The following is an 18538-nucleotide window of genomic DNA, read 5'->3' on the forward strand; positions in this document are numbered from 1 at the left end:
GGAATGGTCTTGCATTGCCTGCATTTGCTCTCTTATCTCATCTTTTGCTTCAGAGATCATTTTAATCATGCATATTCTAAACTCTTTTTCTGTCATTTCTACTGCCATGCTGTCATTGGATTCTATCACAATAGCATCTTGGTTTCTTAGGAACACTTTCTTACCCTGTTTTTTCATATTGTTTCTGTTTATTCCCCTGTAGCAGTGAAGATCAGAGATACTTATGATCCTGTAATTTTCCAATACCTCTCTTTGAAGTGGAGATCAATACCAGTAGCACTCAATATAGAGAAAATGCAGCCCTGAACCACATAGCTCCTATACAGACTTTAACATTTGTAAAATAAACAGGATCAGTTCAATTAGTATTTGCAATATTTCTAGTTGTGACAAGAGGACAGGGAAAGGGTGTAGGACATAAGTGAGTAAATAGGGTACCTGTCAAAGGGCCTCCAGTCTCCTATAGGTGTCCCAGGATGGGAGCTGCCCTTCCAATGATGATGGCCACACCCTCAGAAATAATTCAGTGCCTGCACCAGACTCCAGAGGAACTGTTGAGCCCCAGCAAGGGTGCACTGAGTCAGCACAGAGGCAGACACAGTGTCCCTCAGCAGTAGGGGGGCAGACAGGCATGCAGGCTAAGCGCCAGACCGACCTCGGTGTGTTGTGTGGGCTCAGTGATGCCTGAGACATTGGTGTGTGGTGTGGGCTCAGTGATGCCTCCAACCTCGGTGTGGGCAGGCAAGCACAGCAATGACTGACCTTGGTGTGGGGGAGTGGGGTCAGTGACTTCTGACCCCAGTGTGGGGGCAGGCTCAGCAACCTCTGACCTTGCTGTGGGCAGGCAGGCACAGCACCAACCAACCTGGGTGTGGGAGGTGGGCTCAGTGCCCATGTCCGACCTCGGTGTGGGGTTGGGATCAGTGTGACATCCAACTTCTGTATAGGGGTCAGGCTTAGCATGATGTCCAAACTCAGTGTCACTTGTACTTTTTTTATTCAATTCAAAGTATTTTTAATTTCTCTTGAAATTTATTTTTTGACATGTTATTTATGTTCAATTTCCAAATAGTTTGGATTTTTTTCAAGTGAATATTTGTGTTAATGATTTCAACTTTAATTCCATTTTGGTTTCATAGTATCCATTGTGTGTTTTCTATTATTTTAAGTGACCTCTTTGTCTTTTTTATGTGATGCTGGGTAGCAAACTCAAGGGCCTTATGCTTGCTATCCAAGTGCTCTACCATTGAACCATAGCACGGGCACTAGCACATGGTCTTTCTTGGTAAATATTCCATGTAAGTTTCTGAAGAATGTGTGTATTTTACTGTTGATGGATGAAGTGGACTATAAAACTTATTTCTTTAACTCTAGATTTTATTGTAAAATTCCCATTTGTTTCTTTTTTATAATTGCTTCTTTCCTGAGAAATACTGTTTTCACTTAAAAGTGTCTGTCCTTACTTCTTGGAATATTTTCAAAATATCTGCTTTAAAGTCTGTTTTGGAGAGTTCCAACACATGAGTCATTTGATGACCAGTCCCTTCTCTGGTCAAAGAGAACTGACTTGAGACTTTGGTGTGTGTGTGTGTGCCATTGGCAGTTCTACTTCATTGAACCATTGTAATACAGGCTGGGATACAGGACAGACAGATAAAAATTCCACATGATGTCACCACCAGATTTCCCATCTTGTTCTATGATACATAATCTGCTATATTTATTCACCTTTCAGAGCTTCTTACAGAGTTGCTCTGCATATTTCAGTCCAGGCATCTAGTTGTAGGTTTGTGGAGAGAAAGGGTGAAATGTGCTCATTACATCTTTCCAGAAGTCCAAGTTCTCAATTTCTTGTAAAGCAGGTTATGTGATCCTTTTGCAAGTCAGTATTTTTTAGAAGAAATAGCAACTTTTATTTACTTTAAATTATTTATTTTTAAAAATTTTTACACACTGCATTTTTATTCATTATACACAAATGTTTACATCATTTTGTTTCTATGTTTGCACATGAGACGTAGATTCCTACCATTCATGTAATCATACATGTACATAGGGTAATTATGTCCATCTTATTCCACCATTTTTCATATCCCCTCTACCTGTCATAATCTAATGTCTATATCATCTAAGGTTCCTCCATTCTTCTCTCACTCCCCCCAACAACTCCCATTATATATCATTTTCCACTTAACAGGGGAAACATTCGGCCTTTGGTTTTTTGGGATTGGCTTCTGTCACTTAGCATGATATTCTCCAATTCCATCCATTTATTTGCAAATGCCATGATATTATTCTTCTTTATGTCTGAATCCTATTCCATTGTGTGTATATACCACAGTTTCTTTATCCATTCATCTGTTGAAGGGCATCTAGGTTGGTTCCACAATCTAGCTATTGTAATATGAGCTGCTATGAACATTGATGTGGCTTTGTTACTGTAGTATGCTGATTTTAAGTCCTTTGGATGTAAACCAAGAAGTGCGATAACTGAGTCAAAAGGGGGGTTCATTCCAAATTTTCTGAGGATTCTGCACACTGCTTTCCAGAGTGGTTGCACCAATTTGCAACTCCATCAGCAATGTAAAAGTGTGCCTTTTTACCCACATCCATGCCAACATCTATTATTGTTTGTGTTCTTAATAATAGCCATTCTAATTGGAGTAAGATAAAATCTTAGAGTTGTTTTAATTTGCATTTCTCTAATTACTAGAGATGTTGAACACTTTTTCATATATTTATTAATCACCTGTATGTCTTCTTCTGTAAAATGTCTGTCCAGTTCCTTGGCCCATTTATTGAGTTCTTTGTATTTTTGGTGTAAAATTTTATACGTTCTTTATAAATTTTGGAGGTAAGTGCTCTATCTGAAGTACATGTAGAAAAGATTTTCTCCCACTCTGTAGGCTCTCTTTTCACATTATTGATTGTATCCTTTGCTGAGAAAAAGCTTTTCAGTTTCAGTCCATCCCATTTATTGATTCTTGCTTTGATTTCTTATGCTTTGGGAGGCTTGTTAAGGAAGTCTGATCCTAAGCCAACATGAAGAAGATTCAGGCCTTCTTTGTCTTCTATTTGATGCAGCTCCTCTGATCTTATTCCTAAGTCCTTGATCCATTTTGAGTTGAGTTCTGTGCAGGGTGAGAGATAGAGGTTTAATTTCATTTTACTGCATATGGATTTATAGTTTTGCCAGCACCATTTGTTGAACAGGCTATCTTTTCTCCATTGTATGTTTTTAGCTCCTGTGTTTAGTATGAGGTGAATATTTATATGGGTGTCTCTGTGTCTTCTCTTCTCTACCATTGGACTGCCTACCTATTTTGGTGCCAATACCATGCTATTTTTGTTACTGTTTCTCTGTGGTATAGATTAAGATCTGGTATTGTGATACCTCCTTTTTATTGTGGTGCTGGGAATTAGAACCCTGAACTTTGTGTATGCAAGTTGTAAGTCAGTGCTTAATGGCATAATATTTTGTTACTTCCTCTGTGCAGAAATCCCAGAGTGAGGAAATAACTAGCACAACTGACACTGTATATACAGGCAGGACTGAAGTGACTGCAGCATTTTTCTGTAAATATGAAGAACCTGATTATATTACCAAGCATATTAGGTCATCATCTGTTTCCTCTGGCACTGTGGACAAACCTGTAGATTTGTGTACTAGAAAGGAAACTGATGCAGAATCTATAAGCCAAGGTAAAACTTAATGTGTTTCTGTAATCATGTATTACATAAAAGTACACCTGTATGTTTGAGAAGATAGATTTTAGAAGACATGAAGGGGCATAAGATATAAGCAGTGCTAAGAAGGAAAGTCGTACTGCATTGCCAACAAAAAATAAACATATATCTTTATTGTTAGACCTGTGATTGCAGGGATTACATAGTATTGTGACTCTTGACCTCTTTGTCTGAACATAAGAGATAATAGTTTACTTACATGGTAATTTTCTTTGTGATAATGTTTTTATTTTAGTATTGTTTAATAGTATTTCTCAAGCTTATATTTCTTTTTTATAAGCCTAAAATCTTGGTAAATTATTCAATTATAGTAACTAATGTTTGGTATTACTTTCTTCCCATTATTCCATTCTAATTATTTATTTTTTTGAGGTGGAAGAAGTGTCTCTGTAAATTGTATTACCTTATAATGTATGGTAGATAATTTTTCCCCAAAAGGAGTCCTAAATAAGTCACAAATATTACATTTATAGACACTTTAGAGTTTTACTATAGTGGAAGAGGAAGGTAATTGCACACCTAAAACCTCTGAATTTTCAGACAAATTAGTAAAGTGCAGTGATTCCAGAGATCATATAGAATTCAGATAACCCTTAATTTCTGATGATCAAATATAAATGGGACATTTAGTTTTTGTCAGCTTTTTTAAAATACAGAAAACAAAATATTTTTTATACACATGTTTTCTAAAATTCTTCCCTCATTTCTTGATTTAGCAACTTTTTGTAAAAGACTTTATGAAGCAGAAACTATATGATTGTGTAATCTAGCTTAATAGTTCACCACCTCATTAATCTTTTGGCATGCATTTTGTGTAGTATTGTATTCCTTGTGAATAATACCTGTAAACTTGATATTACTGAAGAAGCTCAAAATTGGATGTAAAATTTACCAAAATATAGACTTAGCCAAATATAGAAGCTAAACTCCCCTAGCCTGTAGTATAGAAAGTCTTGTCCTTTTTTCAGTCCTGGGGAAATCTTTGATGTTCAGAACATCTTAAATGAAATAATAAATTGTTCTTTTTCTTTTGTCAGTGGAAATTAAAAGAGTTTCATTTGGAAGTGGTAGAGGACTGTCATTTGCAGATTTGTCTTCTAGAAATTCTGGGGATTTTTTCTTTGGTCCTAAAATTAAGATTAAGGAGTTATTTTAATCATGTTAACAGAACAAAATGCAACTTAAAGAATCAGTCTTTGTTATAGTGTTGTCACTAAAGTAGCACTTTCCCATTTACTAAGTGTTCTCATAATGAAGGATTTCTCTGACTGATTGATTGATTGTACTGGGGATTGAACCCAGGGGTCCTCTATCACTGAGTGTATATCACCCAGTCTTTTTAAAATTTTATTTTGAGGCAGGGTTTCATTAAGTTGCTAAGACTTTTTTAAAACCTGTGATTCTCCTGCCTCAGCATTCACAATCACTGGAATTACAGATCTGCAGGACACACCAAGATTAATTTTGTTATTAATAATATAACCATAAGAATTTTTTAAACTTTGTACAAATTATTCTAATGGTCTTCCCTGTCCTTAAATGCAGAATTATTTTTCAGTTTTGAAAAAATTCTGACTTTGGTAATGTTATTCTTTTAACTACATGTACTTTTAGATTTGATTTGTTGATATTTCAAGAATTAGGAATCTACTCTTTCCCCCCTTTTTAAGGTACTAGGGATTGACCCGAGGGTCTCACACATGGTAGGCAAGCCCTCCTCCGCTAAATTTTATCTCCAGCCCTGAATCTGCATTTTTTAAGGAGATGATTTGGATCTTAGTATTATGGTCATGCTAATTTGTGGTGCTGAAATAAATTTATAAATGATGTGCTTTCTCATTCTCTATCAGTGATGTTTCTATCTTTAATCTATTTGGTAGCATTTCTATAAAACAGTACTTTTGTAAAAATGATTTCATCATTTAATTGTTTCAAGATTATTAGCATAAGACTGTTCATTTTTTTCTCATTCTTATGCCTTTTTTATCTGTGAAATCATGTAAATTTCATGTCTGAACCATCTAAATTGTTCTAATATAAGATGTTTGATTTATGGGATAAATTTTATTGAAGGTATATGCTTAAATGATTAATGCAATTCAAATAACTATTATCCCCACTTAGTTTCATTTTTTTTTTTCACAGCTTCCGCTACTTGTAGGAGCAGTAAACAACTTTGGGATATGACATTACATTAGAATTCATGACCTCCCCTTTAACAGGTTTCTTTATTTTTGTTTTTCCTAATAGCCTACAAAGTAAAAGAGCTAATAAGTCAGAACATATAACAATATAGTGGATACAGTTTTCTACAAAAAAAAGCCAATGATGTTTGCTGTGTTTGTTGCTTATTGTTCAGTATAACCAAGTACTCTATCATGATTGCATACTAACATATAAAATAGGAACAACAAAAGCAGGAAGACATACTTAAATAAGTCTTACTACGTTTTGTCCTCACCATCACTTCTCCATTTTTGTGAGATCATTCCATTCATCATCCTCTTTTCTATCTTTCTTACGTTGTTTCACTTAATTTATTTTGTTCTTAAGGTTTGACAGTGTAAGAGTCGCTCAGGCCAAAGGACATGAGATAGTTAAATGATAGGAGAGGGTTAACTAAAAAAGTCAGAAAATGGCCCAGAAAAGATAATGTAACTCCCACCTGCATTTTGTAGTAGTTTTGTGACTAAAATAGATAAGGAACTGAGCTCCGGAGCTAATCCTGTGTAAACATCACCAAATTGCTAGTAAATCAAGAGCTAACATTGAATAAACATCACCAAATTGCTGGTAAAACCATAAATTTGCCCACCCAAGAAAACTGCTTGTTTGCTTGCTGTTATAAAAAGACTGCTGTACTTTGTCTTGGGGCTCTCTGCCTCTGTCCTGCTGTAAGGACATGTAGTGGGCCCCAGCATGCTTGGACAATAAACCCTGTGCGTGTTGCATGAGAAGGTCTCTTGGAGTCTTCCTTTGCAGGCAGTGGGTGCCGCGACCCTAACATTTGCAGGTCCCACCGAGATTTCCCTGCTGCCCTGGTCGTCTCCAACAGGCTCTTCTTGGGGTAAGTAAGGTGCCTATATTCTGTTCAGGTTCTGGCATTGCTGTGAAATGTCGAGTGTAAGGCGTGAGCCTTCCCCGACCGTGGTGGATAGATGTGTCCTGGAACCACAAGTCACAACCCTGGGGGACACTTCAGAGGTGGGAGGACTCCAGGGACACCTGGATGTCTCTTTTACGTAGGTTCTAAAACCGTGACTTTGTTGCCAGAGAAATCAGAATCAGTAAGACCGGTGCACCATTTGAATTGTTTGTTAACGTCTTTTTGGGGTCGTTTTGTGTCAGTGTCTGTTTTTCTTTGTCTCTTTTTGTATTTGATCTCTTCCGTTATTGTTCCTAGTAAGATGGGTTAAGCAACTTCAACTCCTTTATCTTTAACCCTTGCTCATTGGTCAGAGGTCTGCAGCCATGCCCAGAATCTCTCTCTCGTTGTTACAAAAGGCAAATGGCAGACCTTTTGCTCCGCTGAGTGGCCATCATTCGGAGTCAAATGACCTCCTGAAGGGTCTTTCCATTTGGTCCTGATCAGAAGAGTAAAAGATACTGTCTTCCAACCCGGCCGTGATGGTCACCCGGACCAAAAACCCTACATCATAGTTTGGCAGGACCTTTGTGAGACTCCTCCATCGTGGATAAGAACATTCCTGCCCCCAGATTTAACTCCAAAACCGGCTCTGGCAACTGTGCTCCCTCTACAATCTGACAATTGGAAATTGTTTGTTTTTGTTGACAAAATACCAACTAGCCAATTTTGATTTAGCGCGCTATATGTCTGTCTGTGTATTGTACCGTATGGTCTTTACTCTTGTCTCATTAAATTCTTCATTGTGTTAATCCGATCTTAGGTTTAGGGATACTCATTGCAGGGTACTTTACAGTCTTTCTCCTTGTTCTTGAGAGATTTGTTTACTCCAATCCCCCTAGGCAGAGAGCTCAGCAGCTCCATTCCTCAAAAGTAGTGAGAAATGATGTTTTGTGATCTTCTGCATTCAAACCTAACCTGATTTCTCAACCAGGAAGAAAAAGGGTTAAAAAATCCTAGGTGATCCCCCCTCTCCCCTGCCTGGCCTTGCCAAAGCCTGCATTGGAATGTAAACTGCAGCAGTCTCAGCAGGAAGGGGGGATAACCTGAAGAAAAGAAAAAAAAAAGTGTCCGGTTTAAACTCCTGGGCTGCTACACAGAACTAACTCATTTTCGAGGATTCTTGTTTTGTTTTTCTTTAATGCTTTATTTTGGAGCTCTTAATTTTGATCCTTCATACCTAGGTTAATGATTTTTTTCTTTTTGATCAGTTCTATTTTTTATTCAACTAGAGTTTTTAAACATCTGTTACATTGCAATGGAGATAAAGTTACAAGGCCTTTGATTTTGTATTATTTGTATGTCGTACTAATGTCATGTTTTGTCTGTATCAAAACTGAGCGCTCCTAAAATTAAAATTTAAAAATGGATCCAAATACTTTTATTCATGTGATTTAAAAGGGTTTGATTTAAATTGGGTAAACTAATAAAAGTAAGATGTCTTTGAAAATAACTCGCAAGTCTCTAGGTGGTCAAACTAATGGAATGTTGATGTTAAACAATGTCTAATATCAATTGTTTCTAGGACTTTTGTTCAACAGGAAAGAGACAGAAAATACTGTTCAGGACACTTGTCTAATATCTTGGTTTTTACAGAATAAGTGAATTAGAGTTAACATGTATGGGATTACTCAAATGTGTTTGTTGGTGACATCTGATTAATTTGCAAAGTTAAAATGCTAATTGTTAAATAACATCAAGTACTTTTAACTCCTTAAATTCCATGGAGTAACATATTTAAACATTATTGGTGATTTCATAGGTTGGTAAATCAAAAAGTGTTTAAAATCACTTTGTGTCATTACTAAAAACAAGGTTATTAAGAATTATGTCCTAACAGGTAAAACCCCAACCCAGAGAGTGAGCGTTTCATCTGCTCCCTTACCACTTCCCCCTGCACCCCTCCAGTTCTGCAAAGCTCCAAGGAGATCTTAGATTTGGATTTAGAGTTACCATCTCCCTCTCACTGTGTTTCAGTTAGAGTACCATAAACAACAAAGTATTTTATCTTGTTAAAGTAGAGTGATATGTCTAAATTCAAAAATTTCATAAGTGTAGTTTCAGAATGTGGACAAAAAGGGGTCAACAGATAGGAAAGAGAAAATAAAAGGTTCTGGGTATGGAAATATATTGAATAAAAAGGAAAAGAAAATGTTTCTGGGTAAGAAAGAGCTTGTGTGATGGAATACATGAGGGTCTAAGTAAGTGATAAGAAAGTCTGTGTAAGTAAAGGGCAAGTTTCAACAAGTTTGTGTGTAACTAAGTTGGTTGTATATATATGAGACAGTTGAAGCTATTTAAGGTTTTTCCTAAGGTGAAATACTAATGTTCTGATATAAAACAAAGTTTAATCTATATGGTAAAATGACATGGTAAAATAACAAGGATTTCTTAGAAACACTAATTTACTCTTAACTTTGTGTCTATTAAGTTTTATTCTTTAAAACAATTAGTCTTAAAAATTGGGGTTTGTACAATTATGGTTAAACAACTGTTAAGAGTATTGTACTATGTTACAGAGTCTAAATTTTTCTTTAAAAACTGAATTTAGTAAGATTAAAGTGTCAAGGTAATTGTGGAATGGTCACTCTTTGTATATTAAATGTATTCATATTTTCCAGGTATATAAGTTTTTAAAGCAGGAAATTTGTCAAGCTGCTATTCTCCAGAATAAACTTGTCTGTAATGGTAATTTTAAACTTAAAGAGTACATTTTATTGGGGATTTATTTCTATTATTTAATGTTCTATTATGGGACATATTATCAGTAAGGTATATGTAAAATTACTTATTTCACTGAGATAAAAATTTAAATGTAAATGTATATGTAAGAGTTAGTGACAGCCTGATTTGTTTAAAGGTTCATATCATAGAAGGTGAAAGCATTTCGCTACACAAAAGAAAAGTTAAAAGCTCTCTCAGCCTTTCTTTGATTGATTCCTGTTTTGGATATAATGTTAGACTGTGTTAACTAATGTTCATATGGACTCAGAAATCAATATATGTAAACTTCTTAAAATGACATTTAAGAAAGAGTGTAATGCGCAATAGCAAAAATGGGACAACAATGACTGAGATTGGGGTCTCTGACCTCATGACTGTAGCATGCCTGGTGCCTGGGAGTTTTCCTGTGTAGGAGCACAAGATGCCTAACTGCTGTGGCAGTAGCCTCCCTGGGGAGGCTCTGTACAGGAGTCCTATCAGCTCTTACATTGATCTCAGGCACACAGCTCTTGGGCAGAAAGAAATTGTTTTGCTAGATAACCAGTGTTTCATCAGTCCCCTTCTCTAGTTCCTGCCCACCTTACAGTAACTTTGGACAGTGGACTTATTTGAGAGCTACACAGAGTCCTAACATTGCACTTTGCAGTTGTGGGAAAAAGGTGCATAGATGTTCTAGTCTCTGTAACTCTCCTGAAAACAAAGAATAATGCTTACATAGTCTTTAGCCTAATAATAAGACATGTATAAAGATTGCTAACATAACTCTTTAGGTCTGCATTTCCATCAGAGAAGGGAGCTCCATCTGATCTCAGCTTAATTTTCAAAATCTGTGTTTATAAACATTTATTTTCTAATACTCCTTTGACCCCCACTGAACTTGAAAATTTAGTCATGCTGGTCATGGCAAAAGGGGCAAAAATTAGCTTTAGGATTAGAACATTTTACTTAAGATTTGTGAAGAGCCCTGCCTTACCTGAGATAAGGCTCTGCCTCACCCTGCTACATGTTAGAATGGCTCCAAAGTAAGCCAGGCTTTAACTCATTTAAAGTTGTGCTCAAAAGTTTGATGTTTGTTGTAAAGATTACTATGATCTCAAACAGGGTATATAATGTAGAACTCAGCCAAAATTCAAGATAACTATTATACAAGCTAAATATGATTTTACTCTTGCTAATTTCATTTTGTAAAACTGTTGCCTGTTGCTGTTTTGCAGAAGTAGCTGCTTCCAGAACATACAACCTAGGTAACTTGTGATAATAGGCCATCACCTTCAAAACAGATAGTATATGGTAGTACTTTAATAAAAGGGTAAATGACTGTAGAGTTATGGACATTAAAGTTAAAGCCCAGTACTCTTACTTTATGACTGGTGAGACTGGCTTGCTGGATGATTAAGATCAAACTTAGAAATTGGAATTAAATACAGAGGCCAAGAGAAAAAAAAAAAAAAACAGTATCTTGCCCTCAAAGTCAGCCTGAACACAGGGAATAAGAGAACTTCTCTAAGGAGCGCTGCAACTCTGGGTCACACAACCTCCTGATCAAGGAGAATGTTGAGACTAGAGGATGAAAATCACTCAGTGCATCTGCTGCAGAGGAGAGTCATGGAAAAAGGGAGACACCCCTAATACTTTCAAGGAAAGCCACCTCATCAAGAAGACCCTGCCTAACCAGTGGCACTGATGGAGCTAAGAAGCTGCTCTTAAGTTCTCTATGAGTGACCCCTGTGGAAACTCATCTGACTCTTTAACAAGACAGGAACCAGGTCAATTTGACCAGCTTGATCTTAGACACCCAGCAAAACAGTTAAAACCAAAATATAGCCATTCTTGGGCATTTAAAAGAAATAATAGTTAAAAGTAACTTAAGATGTACACTTGTGTTAACCCACTAAAATTAAGAGTGGAAGCTACAAAAGAAAGATTCTTAGGCAAATGTGCCTGATAACTAGCAAGGAAAACTGCTAGAGTCAGAAGATTTTAGTCAGTTTAAGGCCTACAGTCACAGGTAGGCTTAATCTATGTTTGCTAGTATGATTATCTAGCCCTAAGTAACAGAAATATAGAGATCTCTACTTAACAAAGGCTATACCAATAAAGAGATATCGTACAAAAATCAGATGACATTAAGTAGCTTAACTATATTTTCTGGGGACCTCAATGACATTAAGAGTTAAATATTTGTTTACATTCCTGATAACCTGGATGATGTTGAAGTCCCCAAATAAAAGCCTTGTTCCCTCCAGCCTTTGCTAGGCATTGTTATGGGAACAACTTCTCAGTTCTTCCACCCCCTGGTGAGGAATTATTGGCTTCTGTCATCTTTATGATATTCATTGGCATGTTCCAGATTCCACAACATTTATATTGTATCAATCTCATTTCAATACTCATGTCTTTTTGTTCTTCTCTCATAGAAGCACCCATCCCCAGATGCCTTTACAGCCTGCTCTTCTCCAACCAGACTTCTACCTTGGACCCCTCAGTTGACCCGATTTCTAAAAAGGGAACTCCAAACTGCTTGCCCCACACTGCCCACTTCCAGCTTGAAGAAGCCAGATTGGTCATCGCCCATTTTCCCTACAGCAGTGAAGGAGTTTCTAGTATTAGAGGGGTAAATGAAGTCAGAATTGGGGACAGGCAGTTAGTATAGAAATATGAGATCGGGTCAAATTGAGGAAATGAAGGCCATGAAGGCCATCTGCCTCTGGAAGTTGGAGACTGCCCCTGGAAGAATAAAATGTTAAGGATATCCTAAGCTCATTAATTACCAAATTTACCTGCCTTTAAAGACTGTAAGCAAGGAGGTCTATGTGCAGCCCTGGGAGAAGAATGTTGGTTTTATGCTAATCATTCTGGAGTTGTAAGGGAATCCATGGCAAAAGTCAGAGAAGGACTAACAAACAGAAAGAAAGAATGAAAAGTTAGTCAGAGCTGGTTTGAATCCTGGTTCAATTTTTCCCCTTAGTTAACTACTCTGGTGTCCGCTATAGTGGGATCCCTAATATTGTTGCTACTAGCTTTAACTATAGGACCCTGTATACTTAACAGAATCATAGGCTTTGTGCAAGAAAGGATAGGAGATGTCAAATTAATGGTAATTAGACAACAATACACAGACCTGGGTGACTCAGATGGTCTCTAGGATTAGAGACCAACCAAGAGAAGGGGGAAATGTAAGAGTTGCTCAGGCCAAAGGACATGAGAAAGTTAAATGATAGGAGAGGGTTAACTAAAAAAGTCAGAAAATGGCCCAGAAAAGATAATGTAACCCCCACCTGCATTTTGTAGTAGTTTTGTGACTAAAACAGATAAGGAACTGAGCTCCGGAGCTAATCCTGTGTAAACATCACCAAATTGCTAGTAAATCAAGAGCTAACATTGAATAAACATCACTGAATTGCTGGTAAAACCATAAATTTGCCCACCCAAGAAAACTGCTTGTTTGCTTGCTATTATAAAAAGACCGCTGTACTTTTTCTTGGGGCTCTCTGCCTCTGTCCTGCTGTAAGGACATGTAGTGGACCTCAGCATGCTTGGACAATATACCCTGTGCGTGTTGCATGAGAAGGTCTCTTGGAGTCTTCCTTTGCGGGCGGTGGGTGCCGCGACCCTAACAACAGCAATCAGGAATCAGTGTTCTTGTCTTTTCACAGAAATAGCTTTTGGTTTTCTCAGTTCTTTTTTTTTTTGTTTTGTTTAATTGCAGATTATCAGATTACATTTGTTTTCTTGAATATTGAATTCTTGCTTTAATTTATGATGTGCTTGTTATAGTAACTGAAATTATAAATTCCTTGCAGTTTTGTGTGTGAGTTGACCCTGCCAGAATATTTTAAACTTTTTTGGAGTGAGGTTGGTTTTGGGATTGAACACAGGGATGCTTTACCTAGCTTCAGTCCCAACCTTTTTAATTTAAAGACAGAACCTTACTAAGTTACTTAAAACTTCACCAAATTGCTGATACTGCCTTTGAAATTTTAGTCCTCTAGCCTCTGCCTCCCCAACCACCCTACCTGTCTTATTTTAAACATTTTTAATAGTTGTATTAGTTGTTGAAAATGATAATTTTGCACTAATAATCTAAGAGCAGGATATTAAAAACCTTTAAAAAGTAGATTATGTGGTTTACCTATCCTCATTTTCTCCTCAGATAAAAATTTCCAGTGGGCAAATTCTGGAGCAACAGTGTTTGGAACACAGACAGTCAGTAAAGCTGGTGAAGATGAAGATGGTAGTGATGAAGTAGTTCATAGTGAAGATTTTCATTTTGAACCAATAGTGTCATTATCAGAAGTAAATGTCAGGGAATGAAAATTTTACTAATTATTTAATTTTCATTTTAAGCTTAAAACTTAACCTGGATTTATTTTTTAGGAACATGGTTGTTTTTTTTCAGAATACTTATAATCTGAAGTAGTAGTAGCTCTATTTGTTAAACATCAGTGTTTTTTTTTTTTGTCACTTTTGTTTTTTGTTTTTGGTACTAGACCTTTAACTTTGCCACTAAGCTACACCCTTAGTTCTTTATTTTTTATTTTGAGACAGGGTCTTGCTAAGTTGCTTAGGTTCTCACTGAATTGCTGAGGCTGCCCTTGAACTTGAAATCCTCCTGCCTGTGCTTCCAGAGTCGCTGGGATTACAAGCATGTACCACTGTGCCTGGCTTAGGTATTCAGTTTTTAAGAATAATTCTGGTTGTTTTTCCTTGTTTTGTTTTGTTTTAGCAGTGCTGGGGATTAAACCCAAGGATCTCAGACATGCTATGCAAGTGCTATATAACAGATCTATACCTGAGTCCTCTTTTTAAAGTTTGTATAGATTTTGCTTTATAATTAGTATATGCAATTGTTAGGAAGAAATAACATTTTTCATATGTTGTTAGAATATCATGTTTGTTTTCATACTGTATATCTGGGGATAAAGTAATTTCCATAATTGCCAAAATCATTTCAGTAAAAAGTAACCATTTACAGTTTTTATCCAAGAATGTTATTTTAGGAAAATTATTTTGTCATTTTTCAACATCAGTCAGTAGTTAATATTTCTTTTCAAGAACCAGCACTTTTTGAAGCCTCTTAACCTATAAAGTAAAATCTATTAATGTCCTTACAAGGAAAATCTGTTTAAAAATTTAGATTTTTGAATTTTTTTATGGAATTATAAGCATCAGCTTACAAATGAGTTCATCTTTTTTTATACGTAGAAGTAAAATCTGGAGAAAAAGATGAAGAAATTTTGTTTAAAGGGAGAGCCAAACTTTATAGGTGGGATAGAGACATCAGTCAGTGGAAGGAGCAAGGTGTTGGAGATATAAAGAATCTTTGGCATATAATGAAGAATTACTATCAGATCCTAATGAGAAGAGGTCAGGTGTTTAAAGTGTGTGCAAACTATGTTATCACCAAAACAATGAGATTAAAATCCCTAAATATTTCAAATAGTGATTTAGTTATGACTGCTTGAGATTATGCTAATGAGTTTCTAAATTTGGATGCTAATCTTCTTTCTTTCTTGGACTTTTCTAAAAATCATAAGGAACATAAAACAATTTATAAGTTATGTTAATATTCTGGTCACTTGTTTTTCCAATAGATGGAAAAGCAATAGTGGAACAACTTGCAGTGAGATTTGAAACAAAAGAAATGATTGAGTCTTTAAGAAAAAAGTTGAAGAATATCAACAAAATTTATTGAAACTCCATAAAGGAGAGGTATCTATGGTAACAGAGTTATCAAAGGAGATAAACCCTGTGGTATTTTTTGATGTTTGTGTGGATGGTGAACATTTGAATTATTTTCAAATGTTGTTCTTTGAACTGCTGAGAACTTCAGAACACTGTGCACTGGAGAGAAGAGACTCGATTTTAAGAACTCTATCTTTCACAGAGCAATTCCAGATTTTGTTTGCGAAGTGAGTACTAACTACCTATAGTAATTGAAGTCAAAAAGAATGTACAGCACAGTAACTTGGGGAATTTGTGAAGTTCTTCTTGACCTCATCATGTAGTTTTCTTAAGATTTCTTTAGCTTTCCCAAATAAGAGTGTCATCACCACTGGTTCTCTAATTCTGCCCAGAAGTTTCAAAGTTAAAAGGGTCCAAATTTCTAACACCTGAAACACGCTGGAACTTGAAGGTGAAGAAAAGGACTTTTTATTTTTATCTTCATTCAAAAATAAATGTTTAATTTTCAAAATGCATTCTTAAGGAAACTGGGTGGTCAGGATTTATACTATAGTGGCAACTTCTATGTATATTTTATGTTTTACTCAGGATTCCTATTAATTGAAATTTTTTCTTTCGGGGGGAGATATCACAAAATGTGATGGAACAGGAGGATAGTCTATTTACTGAGATAAATTTGAAGGTGAAAACTTTGATGTGAAACATACTGTTCCTGGCTTACTCTCTACAATTGAGGCCAAATACTAATAATTCTCAATTTTTATGGCATTGAACAAAGCAGAACATTTGGAATTTAGTATGTAGTATTTGGGTTTGTTAGGGACAGCATGGATACTGTGAAAAAGATTGAATCATTTGGTTCTCCCAAAGGATCTCTTAGTTGAAGAATTAGTATCATAGAATGTGGCCAGATACAAAATCATTGTTTTTCATAGTAAATTTTATCTGTATAAGCAGTTGATTTGAAGTGTAGTTGTTACAGGTAATATGGTAATTATGTTCAGATTTTGAAAATGAGCGTTTCCAATATATAAATGTAAAATTGAAGCTTATAGCACTTATCACTTTTTAATGTGTTATAATTGACCTTGCATGGTGTGAAATAAAAGTTTAAACACTGGTGTATTTCAGGTATACTTGTGTTTATCTACTCCTGACATATCTGTAGTAAAATGGGATAATAACTTATTTTGTTATAAGAAATAGACCTTTACAGACTATTGAAGAAATAGGAAATATGCAATTTAATTTTAGTTCCTTTAAAGATATTTTAACTTGTTGCATGGATGTATTTACCATTTGAATAAAGGGACCACAACTTGGATAATTTTATTTTAGATCTGAAATATGTTTGGTAATCTTAACTATCAGTGAGTTCCTTTATGTGTAGAGACTCATTTATGAATGCATAGAGCCACAGAAGATAATTAACTGAAGTGTTCTTCTATAATCTTTACACCTTTGTGTAAAGATTTGTATGGTCACAAATTAAATTTTAGAGCACCTTCTTTTCCTAAAATATGTAGCTTCCTGAGCCCTTTCAAAAGGTATTGATATTTACACTTGAAACATATTGATTATATTTCCTTAGATTTTTCTTTTAACTTTTATGTCATATGTCTCTACTACCTCAAAAACTTCAGCTTGGTCCTGACGATAAATTGAATTTTTCCTTGTTGCTGTTGTGATAAAGTATGAATATTTTCAAAAGGCCTATACCATGTTATTTGGTTAAAGATTTGCTTTATACTAAATTGTTGCAGTACCTTTTTCTGATGAATTTTATAGGAGAAATAAAGTGACAATTGATAATAACCATGACATTTTAAAAATTAATTATTTGTGTATCTAAATATCTGTTCATTTTAGTACTAGTCATAAGGAGGACAAATAAAGAAAGTTCTATACTATAAACTGTCACATAATTTTTGCAAGTTTGATATGCAATAGAAATGGTTTGTGTCAAAGGAAATGTAACCAAACTACTAAAGAAAGATGTTTTTCTTGACTTACTCAATGTAGAACTACAAAGAATTTCATTAGAGCACCAAATTTTGTATATTGCAATCATGGATATTGACTCCTTTCTTTTGAGTTCTTTTCAGTGAACATACCTCATTTTTTTAGTGAGGAAAGACAGATTTACTCCCTGTTGTATGGTAATTTAGAAATAAGGTATCCTATGTGAATACCTGTGAAACTGTCTGTTAGAGATGATTACAGGGATGTGATGTGCAGTTTGTGTAAGGAGTGATGGAACACCATCATATCCATGACTAAATCTACTTGGTCACAAAGTCAGATAACTAAAATAAACCTACTCCAAATTTTTCAGTTGAATTACTTGAACCTTCAAGGAAACAGTAGACCACATATATGTACATTTAATATTTAGAATTTGCTCCTTTGCAAATCTATTTAAATTGATTTAAATAGTGTGTTGTAATTTTTAGCTGAGACAGTTAATGTTGTCTTGATTTTAGAATAAATTCTAAGTAAATGCAAGTGCTTTTAAAAAAATTTTTAAATAGATTTTCATGTAGTCCTAAAATATTAAAATTAAAAGCTTCAAAGATGTTAACCAAAAAACTTGACTAAATGACATGTAAGCTGATTTTTCCAGTATTGCTATTTCAAAGACACTTAAAAGTGGCTTGGGGCTTTTATAAGAACTGTCTTTGAGTTACATTTCAGGAAAGAACTTTGTGGTTTATGTTATTTAAATGCTAATAATGTATTAAACCCAATCTATTTTTTTCAAATTTGCTGGATTTTATATTGTCTTATTAAAATCTGCTTAAAGATAGAATAAAGTAATTCCAGTATTTTTGCATTTTAAGCAATACTTTATACAAAATTGACTATTGGTTTAGTTTACTTAGATAGGAACTACTTTTCTAAAGTATTTCTGTTATAAAATTTTGGCAATTGAGAACTTTAATCCAGAGTATTTACTTTTCAGTCCAGATATGTAGTTGACAATCATTTTAGAAAAGGGATTATGAAAGAAGTGTTCAAACAACCATTCCCCTCATTCAGTCTCTGGTTAATAAAGATTTTAGGTTGATATATCATTAAGGGCCCGTGAAATGCTATGCACTGTTATTGGTACTAGGGAAAGCTGGTTTGGTTTTGTGGTTTTAGTAATCCATGTTTTCCTGGAGTTTACATTCTAAAAATTTTTGACATACTGTTTTCCCACATGCGGAACACAGACAGGGAAAGCAAAGAGGTTTC

General features: G+C 35.3%; 1 pseudogene; it reads left to right on the plus strand.

Annotated features, from left to right (window-relative positions):
• Positions 1-3497: 3497 nt before the first annotated feature.
• On the plus strand, positions 3498-16236 carry LOC124975665 (E3 SUMO-protein ligase RanBP2-like; annotated as a pseudogene).
• Positions 16237-18538: the final 2302 nt, after the last annotated feature.

Source organism: Sciurus carolinensis, unplaced genomic scaffold (assembly GCF_902686445.1).
Source record: "Sciurus carolinensis unplaced genomic scaffold, mSciCar1.2, whole genome shotgun sequence".
Lineage (NCBI taxonomy): Eukaryota > Metazoa > Chordata > Mammalia > Rodentia > Sciuridae > Sciurus > Sciurus carolinensis.